Source organism: Neovison vison, chromosome 6, assembly GCF_020171115.1.
Source record: "Neovison vison isolate M4711 chromosome 6, ASM_NN_V1, whole genome shotgun sequence".
Lineage (NCBI taxonomy): Eukaryota > Metazoa > Chordata > Mammalia > Carnivora > Mustelidae > Neogale > Neogale vison.
Genome location: NC_058096.1, coordinates 46,859,804 through 46,883,436, shown reverse-complemented (window position 1 = coordinate 46,883,436; position 23,633 = coordinate 46,859,804). Strand labels below are relative to the sequence as shown.

General features: G+C 36.4%; 1 pseudogene; it reads right to left on the bottom strand.

Annotated features, from left to right (window-relative positions):
* Positions 1 to 6,155: 6,155 nt before the first annotated feature.
* The window catches only part of LOC122910045, a 28,139-nt pseudogene continuing 10,661 nt past the window's right edge, over positions 6,156 to 23,633 (bottom strand).

Here is a 23,633-nt window from a genome sequence, read left to right as displayed (position 1 = left end):
TTAATTCCAATCAATAAATTTTTATCTTTAAAAATAAATAAAAATGTTTTTAGCGGAGCACTTATTATGCTCTTTATTTTGTTCTTTGTGCATGTGTTTCCCCTATTTCCCCTATTAGTTTATAAACCTCATAAAGACAGAACCTACATATCAGTCACCTTTGTATCTCCCAGAGCACTTAATAGAGTGCCTTGGCATAGAAAACAGTCAGTGAATTATACTGACTGAACAGTTAGAAAGCAAAAAGGAACGTAAAAGTTTAAAGTTGTTGCTTTTTAAGAAAGGGACAATTGACAGAGCGGAATGAGTACTTTGCATTTTGGAAAAGCAGATTTCAAAAGTTCCCAAAAATCATGGGAGAGGGAGAAAACAGGGATTTCTATGTCATATCTTCAAAAGAAAGGATGATATTTAATAGTCTCAGGCACTGAGAAATAACTCAGTCAGAGAAAGACAATTATCACTTGATCTCACTCATATGTGGAATTTCTCATTGGAAGTCTCATTGTTAGTGTATAGAAATGCAACTGATTTCTTTGCATTGATTTTATATGCTGCCACATTGCCAAATTCCTGTATGAATTCTAGTAACCTTGGGGTGGAATCTTTTGGGTTTTCACATAGGGTATCATGTCATATGTGAAGAGTGAGAGTTTGACTTTTTCTTTGCCCATTAGGATGCCTTTTATTTCTTTCTGTTGTCTGATAGGTGAGACTAGAACTTATAGTACTATGTTGAACAACAGGGGTGATAGTAGACAGCCCTGATGTATTCCTGACCTTAGGGGAAAAGGTCTCAATTTTTCTGCATTGAGAATGATAGTCACTGTGGGCTTTTCATATATTACTTTTATGATGTTAAGATATATTTCCTCTATCCCTATGCTGTGAAGAGTTTTAATCAAGAAAGGATGCTGTCCTTTATCAAATGTTTTTTCTGCATCTATTGAGAGGATCATATAGTTCTTGTCCTTTCTTTTATTATGGAGTGTATCACATTGATTGATTTGTGGATGTTGAACCAACCTTGCAGTCCTGGAATAAATCTCACTTGGTCATGGTGAATAATCTTTTTGATGTACTGTTAGATCATATTGGCTAGGATCTTGGTGAGAATTTTGACATCCATGTTCATCAGGGATATTGGTCTGTAATTCTCCTTTTTAGTGGGGTCTTTGTCTGGTTTTGGGATTAAAGTAATTTTGGTCTCATGGAAAGAGTTTGGAAATTTTCCTTCCATTTCTGCTTTTTGAAACATCTTCAGAGGAATATGTATTCTTCTTTAGATGTTTGGGAAAATTCCCTTGGGAAGCCATCTGACCCTGAACTTTAGTTTGTTGGGAGAGTTTTGGTTACTGCTTTAATATTCTTGTTGGTTATGTGTTGGTTCAGGTTTTCTATTTCTTCCTGTTTCAGTTTTGGTAATTTATATATCTCTGGGAATGCACCCACTTCTTCTAGATTGCCTAATGTGTCAGCATATAGTTACTCATAATATGTTGTTATAGTTATTTGTATTTCTGTGGTGTTGGTTGTGATCTCTCCTCTCTCATTCATAATTTTATTTATTTGGGTCTATTCTCTTTTGTTTTACATAAGTCTGGCCAGGGGTTTATGGATCTTATTAATTCTTTTGAAAAAAACAACTCCTAGTTTCATTTATCTGTTGTACTATTATTTTGGTTTCTACTTCATTGATTTCCACTCAAATCTTTATTAATTCTCTTCTTCTGATTTAGACCTTATTTGCCATTATTTCTCCAGCTTCTTTAGGAGTAAGGTTAGGTTGTGTATTTGAGGACTTTCATGTTTCTTGAGGAAGACTTTTAGTGCTATATAATTCCCTCTTAGGACTGCCTTTGCTGCATCCCAAAGATTTCAACAGTTGTATTTTCATTTATTGTTTCCCTGAATTTCTTTTTAAAGATTTTATTTCTTTGACAGCAAGAGAGGGACAATGAAAGCAGGAACTCAAGCAGGGGAGTGGGAGAGGGAAAGCGGGCTTCCTGCTGAGCAAGGAGCCTGATGTAGGGCTCGATCCCAGGATTCTGGGATCATGACCTGAGCCAAAGACAGACGCTTAATGACTGAGCCACCCAGGTGCCTGTGTTTCCCTGAATTTTAAAAATCTTCCTTAATTTCCTAGTTGACCCATTCTTTCTTTAGTAGGATGCTCATTAGCCTCCATGTATGTGAGATTTTTCTAAATTTCCTCTTGTGATTAACTTGCAATTTCAAAGCACCATGGTCTGAAAATATTCAAGGAATGATATCCATCCTTTGGTGCTGGTTGAGACCTGATTTGTGGCCCACTATGTGATCAGTTCTGAAGATTATTCCATGTGCACTCCCTAAGAATGTGTATTCTGTTGCTTTAGGACAGAATGTTCTGAATATATCTATGAAGTCCCTCTGGGCCAGTGTGTCATTAAAGCCCTTGTTTCCTTGTTGATCTTCTGCTTAGATGATCTGTTCATTGCAGTGAGGAGGGTGTTAAAATCTCCTACTATTTAAGTATTATTATCGATGGGTTTCTTTAAATATTTTTATTAATTGGTTTATATAATTGACTGTCTCCATGTTAGGGACATAAATATTTACAATTGTTAGATCTTCTTGTTGGATAGACCCTTTAGTTATCATATAGTGCCCTTCCTCATCTCTTATTACAGTCTTTGGTTTAAAATCTAATTTGTCTCGGGATGCCTGGGTGGGTCAGTGGGTTAAAGCCTCTGCCTTTGGCTCAGGTCATGATCCCAGGGTCTTGGAATCGAGCCCCACGTCGGGCTCTCTGCTCAGCAGAGAGCCTGCTTCCCCCTCTTTCTCTCTCTGCCTGCCTCTCTGCCTGCTTGTGATCTCTATCTGTTAAATAAATAAATTAAAAAAAATCTAATTTGTCTCATATAAGGATTGCTTCCCCAGCTTTCTTTTGAGGTCCATTAGCATGACAAATCGTTTTCCACCCACTCACTTCCAGTCTGGAGGTGTTTTGGGGTCTAAAACACATCTCTTGCAGAGAGCATATCAGTGGGTCTTGCTTTTTTATCCAATCTAATACCCTGTGTTTTTGGATTGGGACAATTGGCCCATTTACGTTCAGAGTAACTATTGAAAGATATTAATTAAGTGCCATTGTATTACCTGTAAAATCTCTTTTTCTGTATATTGTATTTGTTCCTTCCTGGTCAATGTTACTTTTGGGCTCTCTCTTTGCTTTAAATATCCCCTTTAATATTTCTTGCAGGGCTGGTTCAGTGATCACAAATTGAATGAAAATACAACTGTTGAAATCTTTGGGATGCAGCAATAACTTCTGATGATTGTTTCTACTTCCTTGGTGTTCGTTGTGATCTCTCCCTTTTCATTCATAATTTTATGTATTTGAGCTTTCTCTCTTTTCTTCTGGATTACTGTGGCCAATGGTTTATCGATCTTATTGATTCTTTCAAAAAACCAGCTTCTAGATTCATTGATACGTTCTACTGTATCTCTGGTTTCTACCTCATCCATCTCAGACAATCATATCAAAAAATGGGCAGAAGATATGGACAGACACTTCTCCAATAAAGACATACAAATGGCTATCAGACACATGAAAAAATGTTCATCATCACTAGCCATCAGGGAGATTCAAATTAAAACCACATTGAGATATCACCTTACACCAGTTAGAATGGCCAAAATTAGCAAGACAGGAAACAACATGTGTTGGAGAGGATGTGGAGAAAGGGGAACCCTCTTACATTGTTGGTGGGAATGCAAGTTGGTGCAGCCTCTTTGGAGAACAGTGTGGAGATTCCTTAAGAAATTAAAAATAGAACTTCCCTATGACCCTGCCATTGCACTACTGGATATTTACCCCAACTATACAGATGTAGTGAAAAGAAGGGCTATCTGTACCCCAATGTTTATAGCAGCAATGGCCACAGAAGTAGCCACACTGTGGAAAGAACCAAGATGCCCTTCAACAGACGAATGGATAAGGAAGATGTGGTCCATATACACTATGGAATATTATGCTTCCATCAAGAATGAATACCCAACTTTTGTAGCAACATGGACGGGACTGGAAGAGATTATGCTGAGTGAAATAAGTCAAGCAGAGAGAGTCAATTATCATATGGTTTCACTTATTTGTGGAGCATAACAAAAAGCATGGAGGACATGGGGAGTTAGAGAGGAGAAGGGAGTTGGGGTAAATTGGAAGGGGAGGTGAATCATGAGAGACTATGGACTCTGAAAAACAATCTGAGGGGTTTGAAGTGGTGGGGGGGTGGGAGGTCAGGGTACCAGGTGGTGGGTATTATGCAGGGCATGTATTGCATGGAGCACTGGGTGTGGTGAAAAAATAATGAATACTGTTATGCTGAAAATAAATAAATTAAAAAAAATAAAAAGAGTTTATCTCTCCTATTTTGATTGACAGACTTTCTGGATAAAATATTCTTTGTTGCATATTTTTCTCACTTAGCACACTGAATATATCATGTCAATCCTTTCTGGCCTGCCAACTCTCTGTGGTTAGGTCTGCTGCCAGTATTATGATTCTAACCTTGTAGTTTACAGACCTCTTGTCTTGAGCTCCTTTCAGGATTTTGTTTTTGTCTCTGAGATTTACAAGTTTCACTATTATATGTCTTGTGTTGAACTATTTTTATTGATTTTTGAGGGGAATTCTCTGTCCCTTCTGGGCTTAAATGTCTGTTTCCTTCCCCAGATTAAGGAAGTTCTCTGCTATAATATGCTCCAACATACCTTCTGCCCCTCCCTGTCTCTCTCTCTTTCCACTTCTTCTGGGATCCTAATTATTCTAATATTGTTTCACTTTATGTATCATTTGTCTCTTGAATTCTCCCTTCATGATCCAGTAGCTGTTTATCTCTCTTTTTCTCAGTTTCCTTATTCTCCATTATTTTGTCATCTATATCACTAACTCTGTCTTGTGCTTCATTTATTCTAGCAACTAGAACCTCTATTTTTTATTTACCTCATTAATAATCTTTTTAAATTTTGACTTGACTGGATTTTAGTTCTTTTATTTCTCCAGAAAGTGCTTTCCTAGTGTCTCCTATGCTTTTTTCAAGCCCAGCTAGTATCTTTATAATTGTTATTCTGAAATCTAGTTCTGACATCTTACTTACATCCATACTGATTAGGTCCCTGGCAGTCAGTACTGCCTCTTGTTCTCTTTTTTTATGGTGAGTTTTTCTGTCTTGTCATTCTGTCCAGAGAAGAATAGATGAACAAGAGAACAAAATACTGGAATGACAACAATGACCCTAGAAGAAATATACACTAAACAAATTGAAAGAGACCTGAACCAAAGGAAAAAAAAAAGGTAAAAATTTTAGAAGAAAGAATATAATCTAACAGGTGAACAGAATAGAGCAATACACTGAATCCTGTGTGTATTTTGGTTTCTTCATTAGAAAACTAGATCTCAAAATTGTAAAGAAAGAAAAACTTGTATATACACAAAAATAAAATTAAATATAATGAAAAGATAGACTATAACTGTAAAAAATGAAAATTAAAAATGATTTTTAAGAGAGTCGATAAGATAAGAAATTGATTGGAAAAGGAAAGAGAAAAAAATGAAAATTGAAAAACTATAGAATTGTAGGGGAAAAAAGCCCCACGAAATCTATATATTATTTTCCCCTAGCACTGGAGTTTTGCAGTTCTCTATGATTGGTAAACTTGGTCTTAGCTGGATATCCTTGCTGTTCTTCTGGGGCAGGGGCTTGTTGCATTGAATGAATAGAGTTTTACACTTTAATCAAATTTATACACCATAAGTCTGGAAGGCATAATTAGCATGCATAATGATGGATTAAGGGCCAACAGAACTCAACAGGTAAAATCAAATTGGCTGAAGTTAATATGATAAAATGTAACTGAAGATTAGCAAAAAATCCTGTATTTCTATTCAGTAATTCAATCATCCATAAACAGGGAGAGCTTATTGAACAGCGGTTCATATGAAAAAAGACCTAGATTTTCAATTGGTCAAATGCTCACTATGACCACATAGTTGGCAGAAAAACAAATGTAATTCATCCACCCCGACCAGGCAAATAAAGGCTTATTTTATTGAATAATGATGGAGCTATACAATTCTGGAGGCGAGTATGTACAGACAAAAGAGGGGAGCCTTAGATCTTGGTCTCAGTCCTGTTCTCTTCCTTGACCTGGAGCTATTCCTCCCAGCACTTATGTGCTTCCTTGACCTTAGACCTATGTGTCTCAGCTTGGTCAGCCAGCATCTTCTTGCTGCCCTTGTTGGCCTCCAGCTTATGGACGTGTTCCATAAAAATCAGCTTGTTTTTAAACACATTCTCCTTCACCTTCAAGTACAGGCTGTGATACATGCAGTTGTCAGTCTTCTTATATTCATTGCATCTCCTGAGCAGCCACCTCTGACTTCTCATGCAGGTTACTTCTCAGGCATTTGGCAGTGCCCTTTGCATACTAGTGCCTATTATACTTGCCTTTATAGCAGGGCAAGGTGTTTATTCAGCACTGAGTGTAGGAATGGTCGGTGAATGTTTTCTGAATGATCAGTCCATCTTTGATTAGCCTCCAGATCCACTGATAGGAGTTGGCGTGGGTGATTTCATTTGCCTCATTGGGTTCCAACCAGACCTTTTTACCAGTGAAGGATACTATAAATGAGCCTTTTTTGAAGGCTCAAGGCTGCTGTTCAGTTTTCAATAAGCAGTTCTAGGAAGCAGATTAGAGAAGATAACCAGTCCTGCTCTTACTATGTACTGATTCATATTCTCAGGCTCCACCCATGCAACACACACTTACCCAGCACCTCCCAGAAATAGCTAGCTGGTCAGTGCTGCATAGTAATAGAGATAATCAAGGACTTGAGGAGTTTTTTAGCTGATGTTTTATCATATTTGGGCTGAGTTCTGGTGCCACATTTTTGAGATATTGATGAACTATACCATAGCTGGATGCAGGAGAGTTTTATTTATTTAAATATTTGTGCTAAGTTATTATAAATGCTTAGTATTTATAAATGCTTAAATGTTGATGAAATTGATGGATAAAAATTCTTTGCAACAATCCTGACAAGCACATGTTTTATTCCTTCTTACAAAAATGAAAAACAAAGTCTAAGAGAGGTCAAGTAACCTGCCTTTAGTAACACCACTAATTAGTGGCAGAGTCTGGGTTTGAATTCAATTTTGTTTGACTCCAAAAATCCATGCTTTTTCTAATGTGCTATTCATGCCATTGTATTAAAAATAAGTCCTTTCTTTTTCTGATTTATTGATGTAAGAATAGTAAAAGACTTACAAACCCAGAGCCCAGAAATACATGTATGGTCAATTAACTTACAACAAAGGAGCCAAGAATATACAATGGGAAAAGGACAATCTCTTCAATAAATAGTGTTGGGAAAACTGGACAGCCACATGAAAAAGAATAAAGCTGGGCCACTATTTGACACCATATACAAAAATTAATTAAAAATGGATTAGGATTTGAACATCAGACCTGAAGTCTAGTAGAAAATAGGCAGTAAGCTCCTTGACACTGGTCATGGTGATGATTTTTTTTTAAGAGGTTGATATAATATTTGAGAAATAATAAATAATCCTGCATATCATATATTTATAATTTTTTCCATAGCCCTCCAGATATGCTATTTTTTCTCTAAACTTTTCCCTTCAGGCTGCAACTTTATTATATATAATTCAAGTAAGGGTACATGAAATTATAGTTTTCAAAATAAATAAGTTTTATTTACTGAGTAAGTCACTATAAAGAAACTTACTGTAATGAAAATATAAATAATCTGTTTTCAGCAGGCTCAGTTAATAGTATTGTGGTTTGATATGGTAATGGATATATACATAAATATACTTCATAGAAAATAAAATGCATAAGTAATAGAAATACATAAATATTTTAAACTACTCATTTTCCCTAGAGACATAATAACTAGTGCCAAAAATTTGTATGTACAGTCATGGTAATAACCACATCGGTAGCTTTGACAAATTTTGATTAGTGATCCTTAAGTGCATGTTTCAGTGAAAAAATATGAATAATACTTTGAGATAATTCCCCTTACCCACCATAAAACAACCTAGCCATCTTCCAGTGGAAGGGAAATTGTGATATCTTAGAAGAGACTTCGGGAACTTATATGAAATTACACTGTAATCGCTTCTCTTAAAAGGAGAGTGCACCATTGCATGAATTTACACACACACACACACACACACACACACACTATCACCAACACCACCAACACCCCACCATCAACACCAGCAATAAAAACTTCTAAAGGGAGATCTGTAGTTTGGACAATACGTTTCTTGATCAGCATCCCTGAACTGTTAGGGCTCCCACACTGCTGGGGGGAAAGTGCTCTGTATTTAATGTGAAAGCCCCAGCTGTCTATTTCTTAGAGGAACATTTGTTTTTCAGAACATGATTTTGGCTTCCGATGACTCTGGCTGTAACACCATCGCTGACCCAACGGCCAGCCCCAACATGTCTTTTAGCAGAGAGAGTGTCATGAAGGATTAGGCTGGGATGTTGAGACAATGGTTAAGGAAGATAAGTTTTTAAAATCCATGCAGTTCATTGGTAAGGGCTAACATGGTGGCTGGCAATGACAGAAATACAATCTTAAACCCAGTGGGGAAGAGAAGTATTTTAAAACATTCTTCAGGCCTTTGTTTTCTCTCATCTGCCTTTTCTCTAAGGCATCTACATTAAAGAATGAAATTTTTAAATTAATTTTCACTTTCCTGTACCTTTATTGTCTTTATTCTCATAGCCTCAGCTGGAGTAGGAGATTTGAAATTGATGAGAAACATTATGAGTTGTCTTGTGCTCTGGTGAAGAATGCAGTCTTTACCAGAGGCAGCATGGGTTTGAATCCTGTTTTCCCACTGATTCTGTTAAGAGGAACTTTTCTAGGCACTGGGAATGTAGCGGTAAAAAAAACCAAAATCTCCACTATCAGGAACAATATTTAGTAGCTTTAGGACATTACTCTGTAATTCAGCTTCCTCCTCAATGGCAACTATAAAGGCATCTACCTCTTGAGCATGTTTTAAGCCTTCACTGAGTTAATATATACAAAATCCTTAGTCCAGAGGTTAGCCATCAAAAACATTTCATAAATGTTAAATACTACATTTAACACCTTTTTTTCAGTTGAGGGGGGATGCTGTTGACTTGTATTCTTGTGAAGTATAACACACACTCTTGTACCTGTGTTCCCTTTTCAGGCACAGCTTTTGGGGGAACCCAAAATGACACAGCCCTTCATTGGTGGTGTGTGTTCCTCATATCTTCTCCCACTCAGTTGCTTGCATTTCACTTTTTTAATAGGACTTTTTAATGAAAAGAAGTTCTTAATTTTATTGTAGACCAATTTCTCAATCCTATGTCAAATGTTTTTGTGTCTTAATTATGAAATTCTTCACCACCCTATTATCATGAAGAAAAGAATCTTCTATATTTTCCTCCAAACTTCTATTTGTTTTTGGAGTTACAGTCTATCTGGAATCAATTTTGTGTATAGTAAGAGGAATAGGAAGTTTCTCTTTTTTTTTTTACATTGGAATGCTTTATCATTAAGAGGCTCTAATAGTTTGCTTCTGCCTTTTCTTTTTCCCCCTTCCCGTATGTTCACTTGTTTTGTTTCCTAAATTCCACACATGAGTATATCTCCCATCTTCTTTATCCATTCATCAGTAGATGAACACGGGCTGTTTCCATAGTTTGGCTGTTGATAATGCTACAATAAACATTAGCGTGCATGTTCTTCTTCACATCTGTATTTTTTTATCCTTTGGGTAAATACCAAATAGTACAATTGCTGAATTATAGGGTAGTTCTATTTTTAACTTTTTGAGGAACCTCCCTACTATTTTCCAGAATGGCTATACCAGTTTGCATTCCCACCAAGAGCATAAGAGGGTTCCCCTTTCTCCATATCTTTTCCAACATCTGTTGTTTCTTGTGTTGTCAATTTCAGCCATTCTGACTGGTGTGAGGTGGTATCTCATTGGAGTTTTGATGAGATAATTTGTAGATTAATACAAAGTTGTAAGAAATAACATAGAAAGATTCTATGTATTCTTTACTCAGTTCCTTTCAATGATAACATCTTGCAGAGCTATAGTATAATATTATAATCAGGACTTTATATTACAATCCACCAATCTTAGTCAGATTTCCCTAGTTTTACTTGTACTCATGTGCATTTAGTTTTGTTCAGTTTTACCTCATGTGTAGTTCCTATATCTACCACCAAACTTAAAATACAGAACAGTTGCATCACTACAAAAATTCTTCCTGTTGCCTTTTATAAGCAAAGGTTTTTCCCTTCCATCCTCTTCTTCCTTACTATCCCTAACATCTAGTAAGCACTGATTTTTTTCCTATTTCTAAAATTTTTATTTTTAAAAATTTTATATAAATCCAATAAGTCATACAGTAATGAATGGGATTGGCTTTTTCACTCAGCATAATTTCTTGGAGATTCATCCAAATTTTTTTTTATATAAATATAGTAATTCATTCCTTTTTGTTGCTGAGTAATATTCCACAGTACAGATACATCACATTTTGTTCACATTGAAGGACCCCTGGATTGTTTCAATTTTTGATTATCATGAATAAGTCTGCTATGAACATGCATGTATAGATTTTTGTGTGAATGTATGTTCTCATTTCTCTGGGATGAATTTCCATGAGTGCAATCGCTGGATCATCTGGAGCCTTTATGTCTAGTTTTATAAGAAAGTGCCAAACAATTTCTCAGTGTAACAGTACCAAAGAGGCTTGTTTGTTTGTTTGTTTGTTTTTGAGTCAGGAATAAATGTTAAAGTTCATCAAATGCCTTCATTATCACTTGTTTAGATGATCTATGATTTTTCTCCTTTATTCTGTTACTGTGGTGAATTATGTTGCTTAATCTTTGAATTTAAAAGAACCTTACATTCTCAGCTAAATGTAACTTGTTCAGGATGGATTATCTTTTCTTTTCTTTTAAAGATTTTATTTATTTATTTATTTATTTGAGTCCGAGAGAGAAAGAAATTGCACTAGTTGAGGGGAGGGGTAGAGGGTGAGAGAGAAGCAGGTGCCCTGATGAGCAGGGAGCCTGTGGGAACTGATCCGAAAACTTGGGGATCATGACCTGAACCAAAGTCAGACACTTAACTTACTGAGCTACCCAGACATCCCTGGGGCTTATTATTTTTCCTATGTACTTTTTGACTTTGTTAACATTTTGCTCAGAATTTTTGCCTCTGTGTTAATTAGTGTAAGTTTTCTGGAAATTTTCCTTTCTCATGACATCCTTGCAGGATTTTGGTATCAGGGTTATGCTGCCTTAGAGAAGTTAAGAAATATTTCCACTTTTTGAAATATCGTATGAATGAATTTGTGTGAGATCTGTGTTGCTGTTTCTTAACTATTTGATAATATTTACTGCTGAAGTCTACTGGGCCTGGAATATTTTGTGGAAAGGTTTTAAATTTTGGACTAAGTAATTAGAGATTTATTCCTATTTTTTATTCTTCTTTCATATTTGGAAAGTCGTCATTGCTTGTTATTAATTCCCAGCCCAGTTGTGTTTGGGCTGCATATTCTGTACAATGCCAATCATTTGAAAGCTTATGGAGACTTGCTTTTATGACCCAAGGTAAGACCAACTTTTGTTCATTTGCTTTTCTATTGTTAAATTACATGTTTTATATGTGTGAATTAAATCATTTTATTAGTTGTATTGTTTAAATGTTCTTTAACTTTACAAAGTTTGATGTTTGTTCTATCAATAACCAGAAGAAATATCAACAACTCCCTCTCTCTAGAAACATTATTTTCACGTGAGGGTTTATTTTTGTTTTATAAAATGTGATTATATATTTTAAGTGCATACTGCTACATCTTCATTGTAAACTGTTTCATCATTACGAAGATTCCCTTTTTAACTCTAGTCATATTTTTGCCTTAATATTATTTTGTTTGATACCAATTCAGCTACATAAGTGTTTGTATGTTATGATTTTGTCCATCTTTTAACTTTTTAAAAAAGATTTTATATATTTATTTGAGAGAGAAATAGTACAGAAGGAGAGTGAGGGGAAGAAGAAGACTCCCCACTGAGCAAAGATCTCAGGTCTCAGGTGAATCCCAGGACTCTGAAATCATGACCTGAGTTGAAGGCAGACACTTAACCCACTATACCACCCAGGTGCCCCCATCTTTTAACTTCTCTATATATTTATAATTAAGATCTACCTACAATTGGCAGCCTATAGTTGCTGTGTTTTGTTTTTAAAATCCAGTCTGAGGAGCATCTGGTTGGCTTAATTTATATAGCGTGTGACTCTTTACCTTGGGGTTGTAAGTTAAGGCTTCACATTTGGTGTGGAGCTTACTTAAAATTAAAAAAAAAATATGGTGTGAAAATTATTTTTTTCCATGGGGCATTTATATTTAATGTGAGTACCAATATATTTGAGTTTAAATATACTGTATTAGTGTTCAGTTTTTATATGTCATGCCCATTTCTTTTCTCTTTCCTGTATTCTTTTGGATTGATTTCATTATTATTATTGTTTCATTTAATGTTCTATTAGTTAAGCTATATCCAGACTTCTGACCTATAGAAGCTGGGATACAATAAATGGCTTACTTTTAAGCCATTAAATTTTTGGTAATTTGTTATATAGCAATAGAAAGTAATGCATTCTCCTTCATATTTGAAGGGTATTTTGCTGGATAAAGAATTTTAGATTGACAATATTTATTTTTCAGAACTCTGTAAATCATTCCAGTATGTTTGGGTTGTCATTATTCATATGACTAAGGCAGCTTCCAGCTGAATTATTGCCTTTCTGAAGATAATCTCAATAATTCTTATTCTTTTTAAAGAACTTCTCTTCCATTTTCATCAATTTACTTTGATGTGCCTAGATTTTTTTTTCTTTAATCCTGCAGAGGACTCATGCGGCTTTTGTATTCTTCGTAAATGGATTTATATTTGTCTGAGGAGTGTCTAGAACTACTAGCAATGCAAGTTCACTTTGATATAGTATCTGGGATTAAGATGTCATAGGAGTAGGCTAAATCTTAATCTCTATACTCTTATGGTTTAGCCTTTGGGGTATTTACTAGGACCTCCCTACTCCCCACCCACATTCCTTGATTAGCCCCATTATCCAGTTTTTGTCCTCCATCCAGATGAGGGTATTAAAAACTCTGCTCAACTTTTTATTCATCTCTTCCATAGTTGGTATATACTTTTAGGACAAAAGTAACCAAACTGGTAGGCTCTCCTGTATTGTTCCACCCTAATCCTTTTCTTTCCTTTCCTTAATCTTAGCCCTAATGATCTTCACTGCCATGTTAGCTTTGCAATACCTACAGGTAGATTTTTTGAAAAAAGTTTGTCGAGATTTTCTGGGGGCAACTGGTCAGAATTATTCTGTCTGCCATTACCAGAAGTTGAAAATTCATTATGGACTTTAAAACATATCCCCCTGCAGCTGTCTTTCAACTTATTGTGGTCCCTATTGTAGGCTACTGGTTTTTAAATCAGTTCCTAGCAAGTGTGTTAGATTCTTAGATTTTTTTTTTTTAAAGATTTTATTTATTTATTTGAGAGAGAGAGACAGTGAGAGAGAGCATGAGCGAGGAGGTCAGAGAGAGAAGCAGACTCCCCGTGGAGCTGGGAGCCCGATGCGGGACTCGATCCTGGGACTCCAGGATCATGACCTGAGCCAAAGACAGTCGTCCAACCAACTGAGCCACCCAGGCATCCCAGATTCTTAGATGTTTAACAAACATTTAATCAATGTTAATCTAATTTTAAAGAATTCATTGGTCACTTAGAATATATGTCATCTAGGTAAAATCTTATTGAAAATAGGTGAAATCTTAGACTGATTTCATGCTAATAGGTCTGTACAAAACAGGAAACGAAAAAAAAGTTCAATACAATGAGGTATTACATCACCCCATTAAGATATGTATAATTAAAAAGTGTCCACAAAGATGTGAGGAAATAAAAATGCTTATTCACTGTTTGGGCTTTACAAAGCAGGCTGGCTGTTCCTCAAAAGGTTAAATATAGTGTTACCATATGGGTCAGCAATTCTACTCCTAGATATATACCTAAGAGAAATGAAAATTTATGTCCTTAAAAAACCCTGTACATTGGGGCAGCTGGGTGGCTCAGTGGGTTAAGCCTCTGCCTTCAGCTCAGGTCATGATCCCAGAGTCCTGGGATTGAGCCTCACATTGGGCTCTCGGCTCTGCGGGGAGCCTGCTTCCCCCTCTCTCTCTGCCTGCCTCTCTGCCTCCTTGTGATCTCTGTCTATCAAATAAATAAAATCTTTAAAAACAAACCCTGTACATGAGTGTTTGAAGTAGCATTATTTATAATGGTCCAACAGTGGAAACAACACAAATAGCCATCAATGATGAATAGATAAAATGTTGTATAGCTACACAAGGGAATATTATTCAGCAATAAAAAACAATGAAGTACTAGACATACTACAACATGGTGAATCTGGAAAATTTTATGCTGAATGAAAAAAGCCAGTCACGAAGGACCACATATTTTATGATTCCATTTATATGAACTGGTCAGAATAGGAAAATCTTTAAAAACAGAAATTAGATTAGTGGTTGCCTAGGTCTGAGGGGGTTGAGGAAAATGAGGAGTTATTGTAATGGGTACAAAGCTTCTTTTTAGGATAATGAAACATTCTAAAATTGATTGTTACAATGATTGCACCACTCTGTGAATAAATTTACCTTTAAATGAGTGAATTGTGTGGTACATGAATTATATCTCAATAGGTTGGTTATATATAAAGAACACAAGTAAGTTATAATCTGCGCTATTGACTCCAACTGCAAAAGGATTTCAAAAAGTATGAGAATTGTGGTGTTGGTATTTAAAAAAAAAAAAAAAAGCAGGGCACCATCACCCTTCCAAAACCCAGTTTGTTTCCTGGGTCCCTAGTCTCTCATGGTTCCTCTCCCTCTCTGATGTTTTTCCCCTTCATTTTTTCCTTCCTCCTAATGTCCTCCATGCTATTCCTTATGTTTCACAAAGAAGTGAAACCATATGATAATTGACTTTCTCTGCTTGATTTACTTCACTTAGCATAATCTCCTCTAGTTCCATTCATGTTGATGCAAAAGTTGGATATTCATTCTTTCTGATGGCCAAATAATATTCCATTTTATATATGGAAGACATTGTCTTTATTTGTTCATCTGTTGAAGGGCATCTCAGTTCTTTCCACAGTTTGGCTATTGTAGACATTGTTGCTATGAACATTGGGGTGCATGTGCCCCTTATTTTCACTACATCTGTAACTTTGGGGTAAATACCCAGCCATGCAATTGTTGGGTCCTAGGGTAACTCTATTTTTAACTTTTTGAGTAACCTCCACAACATTTTCCAAAGTGGCTGCACCAACTTGCATTCCCACCAAAAGTGTAAGAGGATTCCCCTTTCTCCATAACCTCTCTAACATTTGTTGCTTCTTGCCTTGTCAATTTTTGTCATTCTAACTGTGTAAGGCGGTATCTCAATGTGATTTTGATTCAAATTTCCCTGTTGGCTAACGATGATGAAGATTTTTCATGTGTCTGTTGGCCATTTGTCATGTCTTCTTTGGAGAAGTGTCTGTTCATGTCTTCTGCCCATTTTTTTTTTTTTTTTAATGTGATTGTCTGTTTTTTGAATGTTGAGTTTGAGGAGTTCTTTATAGATCTTGGATATCAGCCCTTTCTCTGTAGTGTCATTTGTAACTTTCTTCTCCCATTCTGTGGGTTGCCTGTTTTTTTGTTTTGTTTTTGTTTTTAAAGATTTTATTTATTTATTTGACAGACAGAGATCACAAGTAGGTGGAGAGACAGGCAGAGAGAGAGGAGGAAGCAGGCTCCCCGCTGAGCAGAGAGCCCAAAGTGGGTCTCGATCCCAGGACCCTGGGATCATGACCTGAGCCGAAGGCAGAGGCTTTAACCCACTGAGCCACCCAGGAGCCCCGCCTGTTTGTTTTTTTGACTGTTTCCTTTGCTGGGCAGAAACTTTATATCTTGATGAAGTCCCAAAAGTTCATTTTCACATTTGTTTCCCTTGCCTTTAGAGACCTGTCTTGAAAGAAGCTGTTGTGGCTGATGTTGAAGAGGTTACTTCCTATGTTCTTCTCTAGGATTTTGATGGATTCCTGTCTCACATTGAGGTCTTTCATTCATTTAGAGTATATCTTTGCATATGGTGAAAGAGAATGATTCATTATTTATTGAACCATTTATTGAAGAGATTGTCTTTTTCCCATTGGATATTTTTTCCTGCTTTGTCGAAGATTAGTGACCATAAAGTTGAGGGTCCATATCTGGTCTATTCTGTTTCATTAATCTACGTGTCTGTTTTTGTGCCAGTACCATGCTGTCTTAGTGATCACAACTTTGTAATATAGCTTCAAATCAGGCAATGTGAAGCCTCCAGCTTTGTTTTTCTGTTTCAACATTTCCATGGTGACTCAGGGTCTTTTCTGGTTTCATAAAAATTTTAGGATTATTTGTTCTAGCATTTTGAAAAATGTCATTGGTGTTTTGATCAGGATGGCATTGAAAGTATACATTGTTCTGGGCAATATAAGACATTTTTATAATGTTTATTCTTCTGATAAAAAGGCAGGACCCAACCATAAGCTGTCTATAGGAGATAATTTTGAACCTAAAGATACATCAGACTGAAAGTGAAGGGATGGAGAACCATTTTTCATGCCAACAGATCTCAAAAGAAAGCTAGGGTAGTAATTCTCATATCAGACAAACTAGATTTTAACCTAAATACTGTAGTTAGCGATACAGAAAGACACTATATCATTCTTAAAGGGTATATCCAACAAGAGGATCTAACAATTATAAATATCTGTTTCCCAACATGGGAGCAGCCAACTACATAAGCCAACTCTTAACCAAATAAAGAGACATATAGATAATAATACATTAATAGTATGGTACCTCAACTTCCTATTCTCAGCAATAGACAGATCATCTAAGTAGAAAATCAACAAAGAAATAAGAGCTTTGAATGACACACTGGACCACATGGACCTCATAGATATATACAGAGCATTCCACTCTAAAACAACAGAATACTCATTCTTCTCGAGCACACATGGAATTTTCTCCAGAATAGACCACATACTGGGTCACAAATCAAGGCCCAACTGATACCAAAAGATTGAGATTATTTTCTGCATATTCTCAGACCACAATGCTTTGAAACTGGAACTTAATCACAAGAAAAAATTTGGAAGAAATTCAAACACTTGGAAGATAAAGACCATCCTGCTTAAGATTGTTTGGTCAACCAGGAAACCAAAGAAGAATTTAATACATGGAAACCAATGAGAATGAAAACACATCAGTCTAAAGCCTATGGGATATGGTAAAGGTGGTTCCAAGGGGGAAAATACATAGCCATCTAAGCCTCACTCAAAAAAATAGAAAAATCCTGAATTCACCAACTTTCCACCTTAAAGAACTGGAGAAAAAGCAACAAATGAACCCCAAGCAAGGCACGAGAAGAGAAATAATTAAAATTACAGCAGAGATCAATGAATTAGAAACCAGAAATACAGTAGAGCTGATCAACGAAACTAGAAGCTGGTTCTTTGAAAGAAGTAATAATATTGATAAACCACTGGCCAGACTTATTCAAAGGAAAAAAGAAAGGACCTAAATTAATAAAATTATGAATGAAAGGGGAGAGATCACGGCTAATACCAAGGAAATAGAAACAATCATCAGAAATTATTATCAACAACTATATGCCAATAAATTAAGCAACCTGGAAGAAATGGATGCATTTCTGGGAATGTATAAACTGCCAAGACTGAAACAGGAAGAAGGTGACAACCTGAATAGACCAATAACCAGAAACGAGATTGAAGCAGTGATCCAAAACCTCCCAAAAAACAAGAGTCTAGGACCTGATGGATACCCTGGGGAATTCTACCAAACATTCAGAGAAGAAATAATATGTATTCTCCTGAAGCTATTTCAAAAAACAGACCCATTATATGAGTCCAGCACTACCTTGATCCCCAAACCAGGCAAAGACCCCATCAAAAAGGAGAATTTCAGACCAATATCCCTGATGAAAATGCATGCCAAAATTCTCAACAAGATGCTAGCTGATAGGATCCAACAGTGCATTAAAAGGATTATCCATCACAACCAGGTGGGATTTATCTCTGGGATGCAAAGGTGTTCAGCATTCACAAATCAATCAATGTGATAGAACACATTAATAAGAGGAGAAAGAAGAACCATGTGATCCTATCAATTGATGCAGAAAAAGCACTTGACAAAATACAGCATCCTTTCCTGATTAAAACTCTTCAGAGCGTAGGAATAGAGGGAACATTCCTCAATTTCATAAAAAACATCTATGAAAAGCTCACAGTGAATAACACTCTCAATAGGGAAAAGCTTAGAGCCTTTCTCTTGAGATCAGGAACACGACAAAGATGCCCTCTCGCTGTTGTTCTGTTGTACTGTTGTTCAACATAGTACTAGAAGTCCTAGCAATAGCAATCAGACAACAGAAAGAAATAAAAGGTATTTAGACTGGCAAAGAAGAAGTCAAACTCTCTTTCTTTGCAGATGACATGATACTTTATGTGGAAAACCCAAAAGACTCCACCCCTAAATTACTAGAACTCATACAGCAATTCAGTAATGTGGCAGGATACAAAATCAATACACAGAAATTGGTTGCTTTCCTATACACTACCAGTGTAACTGTAGAAAGATAAATTAGGGAATTGATTCCATTTACAGTAGCACCAAAACCATAAGATACTTGGAATAATCCTAACTAAAGAAATGAAATATCTATACCCTAGAAATTACAGAACACTTATGAAACAAATTGAAGAAGTCACAAAAACATGAAAAAACCTTCCATACTTATGGATCGGAAGAATACTCTTGAACCAAAATTAGCAAGTTCATCACATCATTTGCAGAGTGGCAATGGGAAGAATAAGAATTAATGAGCTTTATAGAGTGTTTTAGGAAGCTCTATGTTAATTCATACAAATAATATTGTCATAAATATGAGGATCATATACTCCGAACCTCAAACTTGAACACACTATCTGATAATTTAGAGTGTATTTATGAGATCTTTCTGGAAAATCCAGGCTTATAGTCATAGTAAACATGAACATTATGACACCCCAAATCAGTGTTATATACCTATATACCAGGTGTGCTGTTACTTCTCCCACCTGTACCCATAGCTGACACTAATGTAATTGTGACATTCTTCACTGCTCAGTGTGATTTGGCGGCACCACTAGTTAGCTGGAGTTGGCCCTAATCAACAAGAAACCTCTTCACCATCTAATTTAGAGGTAATTGTGATCTCTTGATCAGTTGGCACCATGTAGAAATGATTAAGCCAACTGGCCAGTGGGCAAAAAGTTTATTTGAAAGTATGACAAGTATGTGTAAAGATTGCTCAAACCTACCCTTTACTACTCATTTTTTCTTTTTTTAAGTTCACATGGAAGCAAGCTAGTCACATAGAAGACAGTTAAACTGAATCTTTAGTGAACTTAAAGGTCTGCATGGTTTTTATCTCTTCTTCCATTTGGCCATGGTTCTCATCCTCAAAGAGTTTGTTGTCTAGTAAGAGGGAAAAAAATTATAAACATGAAACTATGGTGCAAGGTATAATGTGAAAAAATTCTGTCACAATGATTAGAGTGTCCACAGAAAGGGACATTTCTCTTCTATTCAAGATAAACAGGTACATCCATCTTGGAGTTTGTTTTCTATTTTTCTCGTCTGTTTTTATTTCTCTTTTCCTCCTTTGTTCCCTTCTCTTGATTAATAAAAAATATTAAATATTCTATCTTAATTTCTTTATTGTTGCTGTACCTTTTTATTTTCCTAAGTGGTATTCTAGAGATCACATTATTCATCCTTAAATCATCACAATCTAATTGGAGTTAATATCACAACACTTCACTTCGTGTAAAATTAAGAACACTACAACAGGAGAATCCCATATACTTCCCCCTCATCCTTTGTGCTATTGTTGTCATAAGTTTTATACATACATATGTTAAAAACCGATGATAGTTCAATGTTATTTTTGCTTTAAGCAGTTTGTTTTTTAAATTAAGAAATTAAAATAGTCTTTGAAAGTCTAATAGTGATTAATTCTTTCAGCTTTTACTTATCTGAAAATGTTTTTATTTTACCCTCATTTTTAAGGAAGATTTTCATTGGCTATAGACGTGGGTTGATAGATTTTTTTCCTTTAGGAACTTTAGTATGCAATTTCATTGTCTTATAGTCTCCATTAGAAGTCAGCCATTTTTCATATATTTCTCTTTTTGTATGAAATATGTCTTTTGTCTTTGGAGACTTTCTCTTTATTTGGTGCTCATTAGTTTGACTATAATATTCCAAGGTATGGTTTGCCTTGTATTTATCCTACTTGATATTTACTGAGCTTCTTATATTTGTGAACTGATGTTTTTGACCAAATTTGGGAAATTTGGGCCATTATATCCATTATATTTTTTTCTGCCCCTTTCCTCCTTTCTCCCTCCCCCCTTCTCTCTCTCTGACTACAAAGATATGTAACTTCTTGATATTGTCTCACAAATTGAGCCTCACTGAGGTTCTGTCCAGCCTTATATCAGTCATTTTTTTTTCATTGTTCAGTTTCTATTGAATTTGAATTATGCAGTTAATTATACAGTTAATTTTGTCTTCAAGTTAATAAATTTTTAAAATTTATTTGACAGAAAGAGATCACAAGTAGGCAGAGAGGCAGGCAGAGAGAAAGGGTGATGTAGGCTCCCACTGAGCAGAGAGCCTGCCTGATATGGGGCTCAATCCCAGGACCCTGAGATCATGAGCTGAACTGAAGGCAGAGGCTCAACCCACCGAGCCACCCAGGTGCCCCAATAATTTTTTTTCTAAATCGGCAGTCAGTTGTTAAGCCCATCCATTGAACTTTTTCATTTCAGATATTGCACTTTCCAATTCTAGCATTTCCACTTGAATAACATCTGTTAATTTCAGCTGGTCTGGATTGACCAAATGCTGATCTGCAGAGACACCCTTGGTCAATGGTATAGAATTTATTATCTACAGATAAAAGATGTTCTTTAACCATCTAGAGGTAAAACAGTCACGAGAAACAAACATCTCTGTGTGAATATCTGAGGGAGAAACTTTTGAAAATTTTTTTACTAAAAGCAAACTATTGTACTGGATATTGGTGTCTGATTCATTCTCCACTTTGATTCTTAACAAATCAGTTAACTTCCACATTAATGAAAGTTTATCATAGTTATTCTAGAATTAAAAGAAAGGTAGAGGAGATGGAAAGAAATAAAAAATAAGAGAGTCCAGAATTAGAGTAGATTCTAAAAGAAAAGATGGAAAGATATTAACGAAAAATTTAACCTCTTTCAAATTTTTATTAATTTGGTCTATCAGAGATCCATGCCACAGAAGAAACTAGCCATTTTCAAATAATTGCTGTCAGGCACTGTGCTATATAGCTAACATATCTTATTTCCTTTTATTCATATAAAAACACTGAGAAATCTTTCTTATTATCTGTACTTTAGAGGTGAAGAACAGAGGTTCAGTGAGGCAAATTAAGAATAGAAGTTGCTAAGCCTAATAATTAACTGAATCAGGTGGGCACACACACATTCCCTGGATCAGGTAAATTTTGAGTTTGATTGTTAACCTAGAAAAGAAGGTAAGAAAGATTGTGTGGAGTGCTCCAATGGCAGGGGAGGTGTGCTGGGGATGGTGAAAGAATTCATCCAAGGTTGAACAAAAGAGAAGTTTATTGAATACAACACTGCAAGGGAGTGGCAGGCAGGACAGTGAAGGAGAGACTGTCTACCACAAGGCGGTGGGGAGAGGCTACAGTTACAGGGCAGAGTAAAGGAGTATGAGGTATATGGATTTTTCCCCTTTTTTGTGATCTTAAGAACTGTGCCTTGTTGCCATTGGTTGGTTCTGGTCTATGACTATTTTGAGGTGGGTCACTCACTGAGCCTTGTTTGTATTCCCCTCCGGGGTCACTGTGGGTCCCTTTGCCTTGTTTTGGTTTCCATTGCTTAAGCCTATTGCTTAAATGCAGCCTCCACAGATTGGAACTGGGTAATGTTTCTCCCACGAATTATCAGGAAATTGCCATGTTGTTTTCTGTCTAAACCACTGACCTTCACAGTGTCCGGCGGGAAACGCGCCTCGGTGTTTAGCTGGTATTGACTTTTAATGGATGTTTGAGAATGCCAAGGATGATGGTGACTAATGGCTGGGAGGGCTGAAGGTCTCCACTTTAATGCAGGACTATAATTCAAAGCTTGCTTTGATTCTCTCTAGACAGAGAACCAACTTTGCTACATTAAATAAATTCCAGGGAGACATCAAAGTTCCAAAGTTTGTATCCCTTCCTCTTGTAAATCCTTCTCTAGATCTAAGTTAAACCTTCATCTCACCCCCACCCATTCCAATTTGCCTTTCTTCTTGACTCACCGATCCAACTCCAAAGAAAACAGTACCTAAACTCCATTCTCTACCATGAATTTGTTTGGTACCTTCAGTTTTCTTTCTGTGCCTCCCCTTATGGCCTTTGCACTCTATTCAAATAATTAGTCCTTCTCTGGGACTCACTTTTCTCCTCTGTAAAGTGGAAGACTTGATTTAATCATTATCTCTGCTTCTCTAGGTCCTAGGGATTCAAAGCATTAAGTCATATGATAGGATGTGGACGGCATTGCCAACCAGAAACCTCCTTCAATAGAAACAGGTTTGCTTTCTGTCCACACCTTTTTTTAAAAAAATAGGATTTCATTTCAAGAGATCTGATACTAAAACAAATTTGAAAACCATTGGATTAGGTTCTATCTCAGGCAGTCTAAGATAATACTGTAGGATTCTTCAATCTTAACAACTCAACAGGGGGAAGGGCCATTTTACCCATTCATATTTTACATGTTTTCAGAAACTTAAAACCAAGTATATTTTTAAGAGACTTAGAGACTAGATATAAAGCTTGGCTGAGTCCACAAGCTGGCAGCCCCCAGGGATAAATTCTTTTCTCATGAAATCATCCAGTCTCTCCTCTGGTATTAAAGACAAAACTCAGGTAGCTATTTTTCCTTGGCACTGCTAATTTGATGGTAGCTGGTAGCCAAACAGTGTTGGTGATTTCCAAGCAGAGTCAAGGTGGGAGACTGTGACTTTAGCTCTCCCATCCTCCTTCCCTTCTGCTTGCCTGGCAGCTCCTCCCATTCTGGCTGGGTGGTGATAGAGCAGAAGTTTGTTTCTCTTCCCGTCAGTCACTTCAAAGTTGCCATGGTTCCTGGAAATCTACCCCACCATCTATAGGACCGCCAAGTGAGATGCAAAACTATCTCCCTTCGCAGCTTCTGGTGCCGTGGAGAGCAGTCCAGTTTTTCCCTGGGGACTGCAGAGCTCCTATGAGTCCTATTTGGAGGATCTGCTGGCTCAAAACCTAGGGAGCATGCTGACTGGGTCCTGTATACACCATC